General features: G+C 43.5%; 4 non-coding genes and 1 pseudogene across 4 annotated transcripts; all 5 read right to left on the minus strand.

Moving 5' to 3' along the window:
- Positions 1-2975: 2975 nt before the first annotated feature.
- LOC134642448 (U2 spliceosomal RNA) lies at positions 2976-3139 on the minus strand (annotated as a pseudogene).
- Positions 3140-15186: 12047 nt separating this feature from the next.
- On the minus strand, positions 15187-15382 carry LOC134642435 (U2 spliceosomal RNA). Its single transcript, XR_010096152.1, has one exon. It is a non-coding gene; the product is annotated as a U2 spliceosomal RNA (small nuclear RNA).
- Positions 15383-15576: 194 nt separating this feature from the next.
- LOC134642098 (U5 spliceosomal RNA) lies at positions 15577-15690 on the minus strand. The gene has a single exon (XR_010095832.1). It is a non-coding gene; the product is annotated as a U5 spliceosomal RNA (small nuclear RNA).
- Positions 15691-15990: 300 nt separating this feature from the next.
- Positions 15991-16104, minus strand: LOC134641863 (U5 spliceosomal RNA). The gene has a single exon (XR_010095604.1). It is a non-coding gene; the product is annotated as a U5 spliceosomal RNA (small nuclear RNA).
- Positions 16105-16344: 240 nt separating this feature from the next.
- LOC134642428 (U2 spliceosomal RNA) lies at positions 16345-16539 on the minus strand. Its single transcript, XR_010096146.1, has one exon. It is a non-coding gene; the product is annotated as a U2 spliceosomal RNA (small nuclear RNA).
- Positions 16540-18330: the final 1791 nt, after the last annotated feature.

Here is an 18330-nt window from a genome sequence, read left to right on the forward strand (position 1 = left end):
TGCATTCCTGTTGTCTCCCCCCCACTTGACCATACGCCGATGATACTCAGGCCTGTCCTCGGCTTTGGGACCCTTGTTATCCCACCCAATTAAAAACCGGAATGGTACAGACAGCCAAAACCATAGCAGGGTTTGGCATTTATGCGTGAATTTCTTTTTCAACAGTGTACATACATTACTGTAAAATATTGCATCCAACTTCAGGGGAATGTTTGGCACATCCCTCCCACCATCTGATATCTCTTGGTACATTAATGTCCTCTTCACATATTCATAACCCCCCCATATGAACTTAAATATTCCCCTCATCAGTTGCGCTCTATACAATTGCGGCATCGGAAACACATAAGCCAGATATAACAACTTTGGCAGTATATCAGCCTTTATAACCAACACTTTTCCTGATACAGAGAGTTTCCTTGTCCTCCATAGTCCCATTTTCTTCTCAACTGCCACCATCTTAGGCTACGTTCACACTGCAGGCGAAAGCGCATCAAATCCGATTTTTTTGACCCTATGCGACCCATATCCGATCACGGTATGACAGTGTGAACGGCACAAATCCGATATTTTCAAATCCGATCTGGGTCACTTTCGTATGTGGTACTGAATCTGATACATATCCAATGTTTTAGAAAGCGACTGCTGTTTGAATGGTCATGTCACATTAAGTCCGTCTTTTACGTCACTGACACGAGACAGACGCCAATTATCAGCGCCCGAGAAGACATCACGAACGCTTCCTGGCCATCCAGTGTAGATGTTAGTGAAACTGTTAGGAAGACAACGTTGGAGAAACGTGAACATTTTATTTGTACTGTATAATCTGCAGATTCTGACAGAAATCTGCAACTATCCTTTGAAGCACCGCTCCTCTAAAACAGCAATAAGGATAATTATTAGGTTATTTACATTATTATGTAAATAACAAAATAACTTAAAGCAAAAATTGGGAAACGTAAAGTCCGAAGTCTTTATATTAAGGGCCATCAGTCAAACAATATTGTTTGCTCTGGGTGTAAACAGCGCGTTGTGTGTGACATCTTCTTTTGCGCATGCGGGCCGCTTTGAGCGTTCACACTGGAGAGCGTTTGCTGTCGCATTTTATTTGTAGTGTGAACAAGCAGACAAAAAAATCGGATTTGATCAAAAAATCGGAATTGAGCATTAAGACCTGCAGTGTGAATGTAGCCTATTATCTCCAATTTCGAACCGCATCCCCCTCCCCATTCCCAAAAGAAATTCCCAATACATCCATAGGACCTTTGCACAGCAAAAAATCGCATATCATATCCATTTTCCAAATGCCCTTCCTCAACAATGCCCCCTCCCATATTTCTCAAGGCATAAATTTCCGCTATCTCCTTTTGAATTGTGGCGAACTCTTTCTTTCAAACTTTTGACCTCTGCAATAATCAACAGTAAACTTTTTAATTTTCTTCTTTATATCCTCCCACCAAGCCGTTTTATTTCTATATAAACTCTTCATCTCAACCCAGATTGGGAAGATTTTCGCAAAGCCTTCCCTAAAAGCGTGTTCTGCAAGGACATCATTATTAAACTTCCAGTATCCCTTACCAAAATCTGGCCCAGCTATTTCTACCTCCACTACAACTGCGTGATGGTCTGTGAAGAAAGCAGGTATTATTTTCCCTTCTATTATACTACTCTTTTTGTCTACTAAAATATAATCCAACCTGCTCTTAGCCCCCCTTGTGTTTTCCCATGTGTACCCCACTTGTTTTCCTAACAGCTTCCCCATTACATCAATTAGGCCGTATTTAGTTATGAAGGTCCTGAAGGGGAGGGAAAACTGTTCCTTTTCCAAAGAGCAGTTAAAATCCCCTCCCACAATAATGGCTTTCCTAGTCAGAAGGCAAGTGTCCATTTTCGAAAAGAGGTCCTTGTATGGCCCAGGTTCCACCTGTGCATATACATTGATTATCCGACATTGTGACCCTTTTTTTCAATGTCCACCACCATTACTCTTCCCTGCATTACAGTAAAGCTCTCCACTATCCGTATTTCTTTGGACCCACATAAAAGCCCAACCCCAGTCCCATGTACACTCCCAATACTCCAAAGTGCTTCCCCTCCCCGCCATTCCTCAGAAAACAAAACAACATCCCTCTTGTCCCTCAGATGGGCTTCCTGAACCAAACAAATGTCAAAATAACAGCTTAACAAAAATTCAAAAACAATTTTCCACTTTCGGGCCCTCTAACATTCAATGTAATTATTTTTAGTTTTCCCATACCAAAACAAAAACAAAGAAAAAGAGCGAGGAAAGGGAAAAAATAACAAGTCCTGTAAAGTAGACGCCAACTCTATTACCTTTTAACTTGCAAAAAAAAAAAAACAGTCACCAACAAAAAGGGCACCTTCATAATTTACTTTACCTCCTTTCTTAAACTTTTTAACTAACCACATTACCATGTGACAGAAGAGATGTTATAAAAGAGTCCTCCGACTTTTCATCGCTCTCACCTTCCTCCTCCACATCTCCATCACTTATCAAGTCACTTAGGGGGGTATGCATGCATTCAGTTTGTGTTCCCCTCAGCACGTAACCCTCCGCATTTTCACCTTCCATTTATGTCCACCTCCAACTTGATACGAAACTGCCTTTTTCCAGTCCATATGCCCAGGCCATCCTTTATCTTGCGTACCCCAGGGAGTACAGTGACGTATCTCCCCAAAAAGTACCTGATGGTTTCTTCCGTGACCCAGGGGTTATACATATGTATCGTTAGTATTCTATAGTCGTTTCGATACAAGGGGGTCACCACATATCTCCGTAGCTCTTCGTCTTCCTCTGCTACACACCTTCTTCTCACTTCCTCCGCACGGTCGTTTGTAGAAAAGGTCACGTCGTAGTGCTTACTGGCGATACTTTGTTGCAGGCAGTATATCTCTTCCGGTTGTATCTTCAAAGCTTCAAAGAGGATTCTTCGTCCGAAGGTTATTCTGTCGTGGAAGGATGTGTCTTTCTCCATAAGCTCAAATCTCAGCGTATTTCTTGTTCCAGTTGTCCTGGTGTCTCTCTCGGAAAAACTGGCCGACGCGGCCGCCATCTTGCTTGCTTCTCTGATAAGAACAGATACTACACTTGATCTTAGCCAAAAGGCCGAGAAGCGATCAGTAACAGATTTTTTTTCCTTTTTATTTAATTTACAAATCATTCCCACTCTTACATTTTACATTTCACATTTCTCATAAATCATGACATAATACATTCCAAATCAATATCATACCTTATTATCATTACACCCAACCAAACATCATGAAAAAAGAAATCAAAAAACCAAAACCCCACAAAAAGAAAACCAGAACCTAGAAACAATCACTTTCTTTAGACACACTCCTTATCTCTTACCACCTTTTTTCTGGTGGTTTTGAAAAAATTAGTTTCCACCTATCTTTAATTGTGTCGCTTCCCCATCTTTCTAATTCATACCAGTATATGCATTCAATTTCTTTCTCTATTGCCCTGCATGTCCCTATCTCCCTCCATTTGTACGCTCCAGTTATTTGTCCCTGCCTTGCTTTCCATAGTTTGAGTTTTACAATAGATATCAGCATACAGATTACTTTATTCTGTTCTTTTCCCACCCCTTTAACCCCAAACGATGTGATTTCATCATATGTCACATTCTTCAAGCACTTATAACTCTCTTTCACCCCGTTCCACACCTTTTTTGCATAATCACATCCCCAAAGTACATGATCAATTGTTTCTTCCTCCGTACAGTTCTTCCTTGGACAGTCCTTATGCTTCCCCAAGTTATGGGCATACATCGTGGTCCTGACCGGTAACCTCCTGTGCAGATGTAACCAATTAAAATCTTTAAGCCCGTTCCTGAAACTCTTATCCTGGGCCCGCGTCCACACTTCAGGGCTCACCATCGCTAGGTTGACATTAAGTTTCTGTACCAACTTCCTATATAATAACTTGTGGTTTGTCACTATGTCCTCATCCTTGCATTCCGAATGTCTCCCCCCCCCACTTGACCATACGCTGATAGTACTCCGGCCTAGTCTCAGCTTTAGGGCCTTTATTATCCCACCCGATTAAAATCCGGAATGGTACGGACAGCCAAAACCATAGCAGGGTTTGGCATTTATGCGTGAATTTCTTTTTCAAAAGTGTGCATACATTGCTGTAAAATATTGTGTCCAGCTTCAGGGGAACGTTCAGCACATCCCTCCCACCATCTGGTATCTCCTGGTACATTAATGTCCTTTTCACATATTCATAACCCCCCCATATAAACTTAAATATTCCCCTCATCAGTTGGGCTCTGTACCTCTGTGTATCGGGAACACATAAGCCAAGTGCAGCAGCTTTGGCAATACGTCGGCCTTTATAACCAACACTTTCCCTGATATAGAAAGTTTCCTTGTCCTCCATAATCCCAATTTCTTCGCAACTGCCACCATCTTGTTTCTCCAATTACAAAGTGCGTCCCCCTCCCCATTTCAAAAGGAGATTCCTAATACATCCATAGGGCCTTCACACAACATAAAGTCACATATCTTATCCTTCCTCCCCTCCCACTTTCCAAGGTATTTATACCTAGTCTTCTCCTTATTTATTCTAGATCCAGTTGCTTTTTCATAATCTTGTATAATGTCTATCACCCCCCTTAAACTTTCATCATCTGCCAAGTATAAAATTGCATCATCCGCATATTGCGATATTTTTAAGATCTCGCCCCGGGGCAACGTTATCCCTTTAACAACCTGACTCCCCCTTATTACACACGCCAGGGGTTCTGCATATAATACAAATAACACCACAGATAACGGGCATCCTTGCCGCAGTCCCCTAGTTTGTTGCACTTTATCCGTTAAATGCCCATTAATTTTAATTTTAGAATTTATGCCCGTATATAAAACCTTCACCCATTTTATGAAATCTCCTCTCACACTGAACCCCTCTATAACCTTCCACAGAAATGCATGATCTACCCTATCGAAGACTGATAAGAACAGATTTTTTTTTTCCAAATTTTTATTTGTCAATCACACACATTTCACAATCCACATGTACAACTTGTTAAAAAGTGAAAACGACAACAAAAGCACATAAGAAATAAGAAATAAGAAAGAAGGCACCAAACGGCACCGCGTCTTTCTACCACGCGGGCCCATACTTAACAATATTCTTCTCAAACACAAAGCATCCATTCTGGATCAGCAAGAATCTATCGAAACACAAAAACCAAGCTATCCCCTTATTATAAATCTCTTGTGCCTTCTTAAAACCCCATCTTGGGTGGTGTTTGGAAGACATGTTTCCACCTATCTTTAATCGTATCCCACCCCCATTTGGTTTTCTCCAAAAAACAAGTCTTCTCTATTTCTTTTACTATTATTTTACATGTAGTTCTAGCTGTCCATTTATAAGACCCCAGAATGTACCCCTGTCGAGCCTTCCACAAATACAATTTCGTCAGGGCCATCAACATGGAGATCTTTCCGCTAGCCTCATTTCTTTTTCCCTTCCCTATAAGAAACATTAGCTCATCATATTGGATGCTATTTAGACACTCATATTGCACCTGCATTTCTCTCCACACCTCTTGCTCAAAAACACATCCCCACATTACATGTTCTATCGTTTCTTCTTCTTCATGACAAGTACTCCTTGTACAGTTTTTGTTGTCACTTAATCTATGAGCATACATTATCGACCTCAGGAATTTTCCTGTGTAACAGCAACCAATTAAAATCTTTACACCCATTGCTCAGATCTTTTCCTTGCGCTCGTTTCCATGTAGCCTCTTTCCCTTTTTTCCACCAGAGTCCTATACAAGGTCTTATGATTCAGTGCAAGGTCCTTGTCCTTGCATTCTAGGTGCTTCTCCCGCCATTTAATCAATTTTGCATAATACACCGGTCTACTTTCTGCTCCGGGCACACTATTGTCCCACTCAATCAGTTGTCTCAATGGGCCTGATAGCCAAAAGCGAATTAAAGATTGACATTTATGTATATAAGGCTTGTTCAATATGTTACAAATGTTGCAGTAGTACAATACATCCAATTTTAGCGGGATGCATGGAACGCCTCTCCCGCCTTTTAGTATCGGCTGGTACATCATAGTTCTTTTCACGTATTCGTACCCACCCCAAATGAAGTTGAACACCTCTCGTATTAGTTCCTTCCTAAACATCTGTGGTAATGGAAAAACATATGCCAAATGAAGTAGGGCAGGCAGGATGTCGGCTTTCACAACCAGAACTCTGCCGGTTATGGAGAGCCTTCTTTTCTTCCACATCCCCAATTTCCTCCTCACTTTTGTCATTTTACACTCCCAATTCTGTTCTGCATCTCCCCCAGGATTCCCGAAATTAATACCCAAGACCCGCATGGGGCTTTCACATAAAGAAAGCCCGCAAAGCCTCTCCCTCCTGCCTGCCCACCTTCCCAGAAATTTATATTTTGTTTTTTCCTTGTTCACTCTTGACCCTGCCGCCCTTTCAAAAGTGTGTATTAACTGCATCGTCTCCCTCACACTCCCATCATCCCCCAAATAAAGGGTAATGTCATCAGCATACTGGGAGATTTTTAACACTTCTCCCCCTGGTAAAGCTACCCCTCTAATTTTCTGATTTCCCCTTATCGCACTTGCTAATGGTTCCACATAGATAATGTAAAGCAGGGCAGACAGGGGACAGCCTTGTCTGAGTCCTCTTTGCTGATACACCTCATCTGTCAAATAACCATTTACTTTCACCTTGCCACAGATTTCAACATACATCATTTTTATCCAGTTCAGAAAATTTTCCCCTATATTGAAAGTCCTCATCACCCTTCATAGGAAATCATAATTGACCCTATCGAAGGCTTTTTCTTGATCAATTGTTACACATATAGAGGCTAAATTCCTATCCTCTATATACGAAAGTACGTCCCTGTGCAATTGCAAGTTCCAAGCAATCTGTCTGCCCTTTACTCCGCAAGTCTGGTCTTCATTTATAATGAACGGCATGGCCTGAGCCAAGCGTAACGCTAAAGCTCTGCTCAGAATTTTATAATCCACACAGACGATGGACAAAGGTCTATAATTAGAAAGTATTGCCGGTGAGCCTTTCTTGTACAATAAACTGATCACCCCCGTCCTCATGCTTTTCAACATACTACCCTTTTCACGCATTTCATTAAATACTTCTAGCAAATGGTCTCCGATAAGATCCCAAAAGGTAACATAAAACTCTTTCGACAGACCATCTATTCCAGGTACCTTGTTATTTTTCATTGTCTTCAAGGCTTCGTACAATTCGTTCTTATTTATACATCTATCCATTAGTTTTGTTTCTTCCTCCGGTAACCTTTCCCCTAATCCCCTCAAAAAAATCCCCTGCGCATTTTTATCCAACTCTTCCTTTTCAAACAACCGCGTATAATACTCTTCTACTACTTTCCGTAAATTCTCAGAACCCGTAATCATCGTCCCATCTTTCTCCAATTCTTTAATTAATCCTCTTTCTTCCCTCATTTTCATTTGGGCAAAAAAATAAGCCGAACACTTCTCTTGACCCATATACTCCTCCTGCATAAACTTAAACATCCTAGTCTTTGCTCTCTTTTGGAAAAAATCCTCTTAGAAGCGAAGTAATAGAAGCGAGAAACATTCAGTTTCTCGCTTCTATCTCCATTTCTATTTCTGTTCCTATCCCCTTCCTCTTTTGCAATTTCCCTCTGCAAATCCTTGAAGACCTTCTTTGAGGCCTGTGCTCTCCGCATACTGTATTCAATAGAAAATTTCTTTATTCTTTTTTTCATTTCCTCCCACCAACTCCCTCTATCCACATACAAACATTTCAATTCCACCCAAGTTGGAAGATCCCTCTGAAACTTACCCTATATTCCTGTTCTGCCAAAATATCATTATTTAATTTCCAATATCCTTTTCCATATGCTGTCCCCTCACATTTCACCTTCGCCCACACTACTTTGTGATCAGTAAAGGGCGCATAGAAGGACCCTGTTTCGATGATCTTTTCTGTATCCCCTACTAGTATGTAATCTAGCCTATTTCTCATTCCCCGACTATTCTCCCACGTATAGGTCGGACGGTTGCCTAAAGGCTTTCCCATAGCATCTACTAACCTATACTTTACCATAAGGTTCCTGAGTGGAAGGGAACCATCGTTCTTATCTAAAGAGCAGTTTAAGTCACAGCCCACATAGATTACGTTACTTGTCATAAAACAGATATCCAGGCCAGAAAAGAGTTCTCTATGGGCTCGTGGTTCTGCGTGTGCATAAATATTTACCACACGACGTTGTATTCCGACCTTTTTAAAATCCACCACCAAGACCCTACCCTGTATTACAGAAAAAGTGTCCATAATTTGAATACTTCTTTTCCCACACAAAACTCCCACCCCTGACCCATATACACTCCCCACACTCCACGCTGCTTCACCTCCTTTCCACTCCTTCGTGAAGAGCAGGGCGTCGTCCTCGTCTCTTAAGTGAGCTTCCTGAATCAAACATATGTCAAAGTCACAAGTAGTTAGGAACTCATACACAGATCTTCTTTTCTTTCCGTTCCTCACTCCTCTGACATTTATAGTCATTATTTTCATCTTATCCATTTGCTAGAAAAGCAAACATGAAAGCTCTGTTCTAATATCTTATCCGCATAAAACCAAGTATGTCGGACCACCAAGAACTCAAACTTAAAACTGGTCCGGAAAAATACATCACAAAAGAGGGAAAGAGAAAAACATTTACTCCCTTCTATCCTGTCCATTTTAATAATAGGGACTACTTCCCCAAACTTTCCTGAGAAAATAATGTTCGTATCACAAAACTTTCTGTATTACTTTCATTTTCACTCCCATCATCAGTATCATTTTCACTTATCGTGGTGCTCAAAGGGTGTGGGTGCACTCCGTTTGAGTTCCTTTTGGGGCATGTCTTTCTCCCTCTCCACACAGTAGCGCAGTCTCTAGTTTTTTCCCATTGCTGTCTTCTGGCGGAGTAGCCGAAGCCTGCCTTTTCCTTCTTTTCGCCTTCTTTCTTCCTGCTTTTCTAACCTCGCTCCAGGGTTGCTCTGTTATGTCCTCACTCATAGCGAAGACTCCTTCCTTATTTCTGTCCTCTGTATCTAATGAAGGAACCTCTATCATTTTCTCCGAATCCTCTTCTTCCTCATCAGACTCATTTCTTTCACCTGCAAGGGTCTCCCGTATTATCATGGGTGTTCCTATTTTGTCATGTCCACTTTCCTTATCTTGGCTCAAAAGCCCCACCACTACTGCTGCGTATGACCTGGGCTTCGTACAATCTCTTGCCATATGCTCTTCTGACTTGCATAAATGACATCTCTTTAGTTCAGTGCAGTCTCTCGTACTATGTCCCGTGTCATTACAATTCCGACACCTCACCTGATTGCAATGAGCGGCTTCATGACCTTTGCCGCCACATCTTCTGCAAACCAGAGGTTGGCCCGCGTAAATGAGGAAGCCTCTGTCCGCCCCGATGGTAAAAACTGCCGGTGGATGTCAGTAGCCGTACTCACTGTCCGGGTCTTCCTCAATTTTTACGCGAAATTGTCTTTTTCCAGTCCATATGCCCAAACCATCTTTTATTGCTCTTACTCCTGGTAGTACCTTTACGTGCCTTTCCAAAAAACATCCTATAATATCTTCTGAGACCCATGGGTTGTACATATGTACCGTTAGAAGCCTATAGTCACATCTATACAAAGGAGTGACCATGTACCTGTTTAGTTCTTCATTTGTCGTCAGGTGAGCCTTTCTCCTTGCTTCTTCGGCTGTATCTTTCGTAGTTAGCATCACATCATAGTACTTGTTGATTATGCTCTGCTGCAAACAATAAATCTCTTCTGGCTGGATCTGCAAGGCATCGAACAGAATCCTCCTCCCAAATGTTATTCGATCCTGGAATGCCGCATCTTTGTCAATTAGGGCGAATCTCAAGGTGTTCCTCGTGCCGTTTCCTCTGTCAATCTGCGCATAGCCGGCCGACGCGGTCGCCATTGTGCTTCTCTGATAAGAACAGATTCTTTTTCTCTCGAAAATTTTTTATTGGCACTCAAACATAAAAACCAAACACAGTCATCTCATAAAATTCAATTTCTACCTAGTTCAAAAGATTGCTTTTAAAACGGGGTCTGTGCAGGAGCGATGTGCCTTTCTTTTAAAAACAGTTTTTAGAACCCATCCCATCCTTTCAAACTGTCTTGGTGCTCAGAGGGGATCCCCACCCCTTTGCTCCTTCCCACCTTCCTCTCCCGGAGAGCCAGGCTGCTGCTGCTTTGACCTTACTGTGTGTGGCACCGACTCCTCCGTCCGAATGGGCACAGAGGCGATTCTTCTTTGTGGCTGCTTCCTAGGCTTGCCGCTTGCAGCACAGATCTCTTTGATTGTTGCTGCTGCCATTCGGAGAGCAGCCACGGGGGGGATCTGCATGTGCTTGCTTACCAGCAAGTTCCTGGAGGTCCAAATGGCGTCTTTGATGGCAGCGAGAGTAAGCCACTGCTTCTCAAAGTCTTTCCTTTGTGCTTTTGTTCCCTGACTCACCCCATAGAGCACTAGCTGTGCTGTTAGGACCTCGCTTGCTGGTAAGTACGGGAATTGCGAGGAGCCGGCCATTGCCCACAGGTCTACGGCAGCGCTACACTCCCAGAGCAGGTGTCTCACCGACTCTGGCGCGCCACAACCAGGCCGGGGACACATGGCTGTTGCAGACATGCCCCGAGAGTGCATCACGGACCTGACTGGGAGGATCCCATGAGCCACCATCCAGGACACATCCCGGAGCTTATGCGAAAGAAAGGGACGGCTCACCAATCGCCACACATCTGTGGCTTCACCAATCGAGAGGCCGCGCACTGGAGTCACAGCCTCTCGCTCCTGCACAACAGAGATGAGAGACCGATGTTTAGTTAAAATGTTTAAGTCTTCATTTTCCAAGTTAAAGGAAACTAAAAAGGACTTTAGCTCAGCATAGGCTGGGGGGAGACTAAAGGAGACAGGCACTTTTAGATCCACCGGTATCAATTTTCTCTGTCTTAAGTAGCTCCCTGCCCAAAATCTAACCCACGCCTGCGTTTTAGGGTTACTAGATCGGGCCGTGGCCTGCCTCAGGTGGCTGCTCGTGTAGAGACTTCCTACAAACAGATACAGATCTGGAACCCCCTTTCCTCCATTCTCCTTCATTTTCTTCATTGTCTCCCTTCTAAGTCTCTCCCATCTAGAACCCCATAAGAAATAAAAAAAAGCTCGTTCCAGTTCTAAGAGCACTTTTCTGGGAGGGATAAAGACTGAGCTGACTAGGAGAAGTCGGGGTAAAATCACTGCCTTGATGATTAACACCTTGCCCTCCAAAGTCAGCGTCCTCAGTCCCCAGTAACCCAGCTGTTGCTTCACTTTCCCTATAATTACAGGCCAATTTGTCTTGCCACCTCCTTCCTTGTCAAACCTGATCCCCAAAATCCTCTGGTCGTTTTGTGTCAAATTCATCTCAAGCCCAGTCAACTCTGTAGCCTCCCATGGTCCATAAAATTGTACCTGAGTCTTATTTTTATTAAGCTTGGACGCCGAGGCCTTCCCGAACCAGTCAGTCGCTTCAAAGGTCCTTTTCACCGAAGACAGGTCTGTACACAAAATATTAATATCATCCATGTACAGGACACATTTTGCTACTTGTCCGCCACTCCCTCGTACTTCCAAACCCTTTATCCCTTTGTCTCTTCTCAAGATCTGCGCCAGTGGTTCTACGCCGATAACATAAAGGAGTGCAGATAGGGGACACCCCTGACGAACACCGCAGTGTAAGTCCACCGCCCCAGTCAAGATCCCATTAACGACAAATCTACTACTGATCTCATTGTACAACAGTTTCACCCAAGAAATAAACTGCTCTGGAAACCTCATTTTCTGCAGTACTCTAAAGAGATACTGATGCGAGATCCGATCAAAGGCTTTCTCAAAGTCCAAATTTAAGACAATTAGCCGAATGTTTCTATCCCTCGCAAAACAAATGGTGTCCCTTATCAATACGAGGCTATCAGTGATCTTCCTATCCTTAACAGCACAGGCTTGATCCGGGTGAATTATCTGGCTTAGCACAGGGCGTATCCGTGCTGCTAAGAGTTTGCTAAAAAGCTTACAGTCACAATTTAGGAGCGCAATTGGTCTCCAATTTTTCAGGTCGGTCTTGTCCTTTCCTTTGTGAGCAAGAGTGACTACCCCTATTCTAAAACTGTCCGGCAGCCTGTCAAGTTGGCTAAAATCTATAAAAACAGAAAGTAGGTCCACAGCCAAAAAGTCCCAAAAAGTCCGGTAGAATTCCCACGGGAGTCCATCCATCCCTGGGGACTTCCCGTTCTTGAAACTCTTAAGACACTGATTGAGCTCAGTCAAAGTAAAGCCTTGGCTCAATAAACCACTGTCTTCAACAATCTTGTCGATAAACTCCAAGGTTTGTGTAATATTCTCTCCATTAACATTTTTCCTCCCATATAACTCTTTATAATATTCTTCGATCACTTGCATGATCTCCTCGGTAGTCTCAACTTTCTGTCCGGCTTTGTTCGTTAGTTGAGCCATGAAGCCAGATTTGCTCATAATTTTCTTGAAGAAATATCTTGTACATTTTTCCCCTTCATCTCTCTCTTTCTCCCTACTTCTTAAAATAACCCCCTTACTTTTTATGTCCGCAATTACCTGCATTTCCTCCTTGACCTCTTTTATTTCGTCGTTAAAATCCATCCCCAAATGGTTTAAACGATAGTACCTCTGTAGTCTTTTCTGCAGCCCCATCATGCGTCTATTCTCAGCAGCCTTCTTCCTTTTCCCGGCCTGTTTAAAAAAAAACTGTGTCCTTTCTTTAACCATTTCCCACCACTCTGCACGTGTTTCATAAAAGTCCTGGAGGGTCTGCCACTCACGATACCTCTCCTTATACTGGCTGATCAAATTTTGGTCCTCGAGCAAGGAGCAGTTAAGTCTCCACAGTCCTCTCCCCCTCCTCACACACGATGCCAAAGTGATAGTACTGGACAGCATCATGTGATCAGAAAAGAAAACGGGCATCAATCTAGCATCAGTTGGCAAGACATCTCTCACAAACAAATAGTCAATACGAGAGGCCCTAGAGCCATCCCCACTAAACCAGGTAAAGCCCTCCTCCCTGGGGTGTACTACTGCAAAACAGTCTGTTAGTTTAAAATCTCTGACCATCCCCTGTAGTAAGAGTGACGTCTTGTCCACTTTAAAATCTTGCCTGGCTCGTTTCCTATCCTTTCTACTTAGGACACAGTTAAAATCTCCCCCAAATACTAAAGGCATCTTTCCCAACAAATGGGGCTGCAGCTCCTCCAAAAGGTCATATCTTTCATGTTTATCATTAAACCCATAGACATTCAGGAGGTTAAAATCCTTGTCCATATAACTCAAATTAACTAGAAGTGCTCTTCCTTCCCTCACCACAGTGCTCCCCTTTACCAGCACAAAGGGGTTTTTTACCAAAACGGCTACTCCATCATTTTTATTTCCATTTGATCCACTCCATATTGATGGTTGTGGCCACATGTCCTGCCACTGGTTATAAGTTTTTAAAAAGGGTATTGCACATTCCTGAAGTAAGATCACATCCGACGTTACCGTATTTAGAAAGGATAACACACTCTGGGCTCTCATTTTGGTCCTAACACTTCTAACATTTATAGTTGAGAAGGTAAGAGCCATAAGAAATAAGACAAAGGGCAAACTAACCATTTTTAAGTTAAGGGGAGGTAATTCTCCTCAGGGAAAGGACTCCACCCAGGTTTCAAGGATCCTAATATCAATTTATTTCTCGTGAACAGAGCTCTTCCTTCACCTCACACGACTCTGGAGGGAGGGCTGGTGCTCTATTCCCTTTACGGACTCTAGGAGACGGCCTCTGTTGCAAAGCTGCATTAACCATACGATCTTTGGGGGTTGACTGCAAAACTATGTTAAGAAAGGAGACCTCATTTGGTGAGCCCGAGGGGAAGACCCTGGAGTCCTCCCCAGAGGAACTCTCTAAAGGTACTTCAAGTCTTCCCCTCTTTCCTGAAACAATTGTCCCGGAGGACAGTTCTGCCGCAGTTCTCTTTGCCAACTGGGTATCAGGGGGGGACTGATCTTGGGCGCTATCGCTTGAAGTATTTCCACCTCCTTGTGTTCCACTTTCGACCTGTCCGCCCTCCTCCTCTGAGGTTTCTGGTAGGACAGGCCCTCCATGCTCCTCCCCATTTCTCGCCTCCCCCTGTTCCTCTCCTCCACTCACAGGTTTTGGCGGCAAAATCAAATTTTCAGGCCCAGCTGCATCAATCAGGTTTTCCTCATTACCTATTTCATTCAGGTTTTGCTCTCCAATCAAGCTTGTCCTCTTAAGTTTGTTTGCAAATGACCTAGGGCAATTTCTAAAGAGATGCCCCTCTCCTCCACACAAATTACACTTACGGTCATTTCTACACTCAGCATACGTATGTCCTCTTTCCTTACATTTTCCACAAATGATTTCCTCACATGCCTCCACCAAGTGCCCATGCTCCCCACACCTCCGACAGAGCTTTGGCTGCCCCTGGTAGTGAATGTAGCCTCTATTGTCCCCCAAGACTATCATAGATGGGAGATGTTTCAGGCCCCGAAACCCATGGGGGTCTTCCCATTGCTGTATGGGGACCTTCCATGCACAGTTCCAGATTCCGTCCACATCCCTCACCTCATAGCCTGCCCTTTCACCGTGCAGTATCTTCCCAGCCACAAGCAGATGTCTTGCGCACTAACAGTTTCATTAAACATTCTAACAATCACCGTTTTCAAGGTGTTGTCAGTCAGTTTCTCAACAATAAATTCTTTAAATTGCGGTTTCACATTCTCATACCTTATCCAGAAATCCTCCAGATAACCGCTTGAGCAAAAGCTCACGTCAAAGCCTTTATTGAATGGGAGGGTCAGGATACAGTTCAGGTCATTTGGTGAAAACCCCAACACCTGTTGAATCAATTTCCTGGAAAAATCCAATCTAGACATCTTTGGCAACTCTCCTTCATTTCCAAATAGGCTAAATCGCACACTGTGGTGCCTCCGCATGCCGGCATGGTAGGCCGCCATGGTGGAGGCACCACAAAGCTAACAGATGCCTTTAAAGACACAACAAGACACAAACAGAGAGTATTTTCAAAAAAAGGCAAATAGTAGCAACACTTACCTTTAAAGTGAAGGGAAACCCAAAACAGCTTTTTGATTCTTTTAGTAGACCAAGCACCCAAGGAGACGATCGCAGTCTTAGCCACGGCCGAGAAACAAGTGTAAACTGATAAGAACAGATACTACACTTGATCTTAGCCAAAAGGCCGAGAAGCGATGGCCTCCTGCGGGTTCCTGGCTGAGCCGCCTTCTCGGGACACTTCTCGCTTGTGACGGTGCGCTCTTTCACTTGGCTCACAGGGAGGGAGCCGCTTCAAATCTCCGCCCACCCACAGTACCTCAGAGGCCTGCGGAGCTCCCTGGAATTGCGCGCTTTCTTCTATTATTTCTTTTGAACAACGAGGAGAGGGCCCAGCCAGACGGCAGACCCTGCCAAAGAATAGGTGCAACTCCTCAGCCTCACTCTCCACGGAAGTCTTTAGTAAAAGGCGAAAGACTTGTACGTTATGAAGAGAAGCCAGAGTGTGTGTTTCATTGGCCTCGCAGGAAGCCGCAGTGACTCCTCGTCCCGGCTTCCGGCGTCACGGTAGGCCCTGTTTGCTTGGCTGAAGCGGCAGATCTCAGGCCCCGCCTGCTCTGCTCCAGAGCTCCACTTTGACAGGAGAGGACGTTCGCGGCTTCAGGCTGCTTTCTGGCTCTTGGCTTGGCAGACCTTAACTTGTTTGGCTTTCTTGCTTTTGCACAAAGTCAGCAAAGGGGGCACCGTTCCCGGAGGAGCTGCAATACTTTTCTTCTATTATTTCTTTTGAACAACGAGGAGAGTGCCCAGCCAGACGGCAGACCCTGCCAAAAAATAGGTGCAACTCCTTAGCCTCACTCTCCACGGAAGTCTTTAGTAAAAGGCGAAAGACTTGTACGTTATGAAGAGAAGCCAGAGTGTGTGTTTCTTTGGCCTCGCAGGAAGCCGCAGTGTCTCCTCGTCCCGGCTTCCGGCGTCACGGTATGCCCTGTTTGCTTGGCTGAAGCGGCAGATCTCAGGCCCCGCCTGCTCTGCTCCAGAGCTCCACTTTGACAGGAGAGGGGTGACTGGAGAGGACGTTCGCGGCTTCAGGCTGCTTTCTGGCTCTTGGCTTGGCAGACCTTAACTTGTTTGGCTTTCTTGCTTTTGCACAAAGTCAGCAAAGGGGGCACCGTTCCCGAAGGCGCTGCAATACCGGGTCGATGCGTGGAGCGAACGGAGCGAGCCCCTTATTCGGCTCCCTGTTCTAAAAATGCGTTTAATACGTTGCCCCCGAATCGGGGGCGTATCAGATATTAAACTGATAAGAACAGATTTTTTTTTTTTTTCCTTTTTTTTTATTTACTTTCAAAACATTCTCATGGTTACATTTTACGTTTCACGTTTTCGTAAATCATAACATATCATTTTCCAAATCAATAACAGACCTTCATTCCAGTAAACCTAATTAAACATCATAAAGAAAACCAATAATCCAAGAGAGTAAACCCCAAAAAGAAAGACCCGAACTCAAAAACAAGCACATTTCTATAACCTCACTCCATTATCTCCTACCACCTTTTTTTGGGTGGTTTTGAAAAAATTAGTTTCCACCTGTCCTTTATTGTATCAATTCCCCATCTTTCTAATTCAAACCAGTATATGCTTTCGATTTCTTTTTCTATTGCCCTGCATGTCCCTATCTCCCTCCATTCATATGCTCCAGTCATTTGTCCCTGTCTTGCTTTCCATAATTGTAGTTTTACAATTGATATCAACATACAGATTATTTTCTTTTGTTCTTTTCCCACCCCTTTAACCCCGAAAGATGTGATTTCATCATATGTAACGTTCTTCAAACACTTGTAACTGTCTTTCACCCCTTGCCACACCTTTTTTGCATAATCACATCCCCACAATACGTGTTCAATTGTTTCATCTTCCATACAATTTTCCCTTGGACAATCTTTGCACTTCCCCAACTTATGGGCATGCATCGTGACTCTAACTGGTAACCTTCTATGCAAATGCATCCAATTAAAGTCTTTAAGCCCGTTCTTGAAACTCTTGTCCTGAGCCCGTGTCCACACTTCAGGGCTCACCATTACTGGATTAACCTTAAGTTTCTGTACCAACTTCCTGTATAATGACTTATGGTTTGTCGCTATGTCCTCATCCTTACATTCCGTATATCTCCCTCCCCACTTAACCATTCGCTGATAGTACTCCGGCCTAGTCTCAGCTTTAGGGCCTTTATTATCCCACCCTATTAAAAAACGATATGGTATCGACAGCCAGAACCATATCAGAATTTGGCATTTATGTATATATTTCTTTTTCAAAAGTGTGCATACATTGCTGTAAAATATTGTGTCCAGCTTCAAAGGAACATTGGGCACATCCCTCCCACCATCTGATATCTCCTGATACATCAACGCCCTTTTCACATATTCATATCCCCCCCATATGAACTTAAATATTCCCCTCATCAATTGAGCTCTGTACCTCTGAGGCATCGGAAACACATAAGCCACGTGCAACAACTTTGGCAATATGTCGGCTTTTACAACCAACACTTTCCCTGATATGGAAAGTTTCCTTGTCTTCCATAATCCCAGTTTTTTTTCTACTGCCGCCATCTTCTTTTTCCAATTACAGATTGCATCCCCCTCCCCATTCCCAAAAGAGATTCCTAATACATCCATGGGACCTTCACACAGCATAAAGTCACAGATCTTATCCTTCCTCTCCTCCCACTTTCCAATATATTTATACCTAGTCTTCTCCTTGTTTATTCTCGATCCAGTTGCTTTTTCATAATCATGTAGGATATCTATTACTCCCCTTAAACTTTCATCATCTGCCAAATATAAAATTGTATCATCCGCATATTGTGATATTTTTAAGCTCTCGCCCCGGGGCAATGTTATCCCTTTAACGACCTGACTCCCTCTTATTGCACAGGCCAGGGGTTCTGCGTATAAAACAAACAACACCACAGATAATGGGCACCCTTGCCGCAATCCCCTTGTTTGTTGTACTTTATCCGATAAATGCCCATTAATTTTAATTTTTGAATTTATGCCCGTATATAAAACCTTTATCCATTTTGTAAAAGTTCCTCCTAGGCCCAACCCCTCTGTAACCTTCCACAAAAATGCGTGGTCT

Source organism: Pelmatolapia mariae, linkage group LG14 (genome assembly GCF_036321145.2).
Source record: "Pelmatolapia mariae isolate MD_Pm_ZW linkage group LG14, Pm_UMD_F_2, whole genome shotgun sequence".
Classification (NCBI taxonomy): Eukaryota; Metazoa; Chordata; class Actinopteri; order Cichliformes; family Cichlidae; genus Pelmatolapia; species Pelmatolapia mariae.